We start from the raw sequence: 234 nt of genomic DNA on the forward strand, positions 1-234 counted from the left end.
CCCCTCCCCCGGCCAAAAACGGGTGCGCCCCGCCAGGTATCGCGATTCCCGAGGGATCTCGGGGAGCCCCCTCCCCAGAGCAGCCCCCCAAAGCAGGCACCGACCCGCAGCAGTACCAAAAAGCTGAGCGGCTTACGGGGGATTGACACCTGAAGAGTCGGCGCTGCCGCACGTCAGCCACCGCGCGAGGAAAAAAATATAAATTAACGACCAGGAGGGCACCAAAAGCACCAC

The sequence above is a fragment of the Cariama cristata genome, unplaced genomic scaffold, assembly GCF_000690535.1.
Source record: "Cariama cristata isolate BGI_N322 unplaced genomic scaffold, ASM69053v1 scaffold22287, whole genome shotgun sequence".
NCBI lineage: Eukaryota > Metazoa > Chordata > Aves > Cariamiformes > Cariamidae > Cariama > Cariama cristata.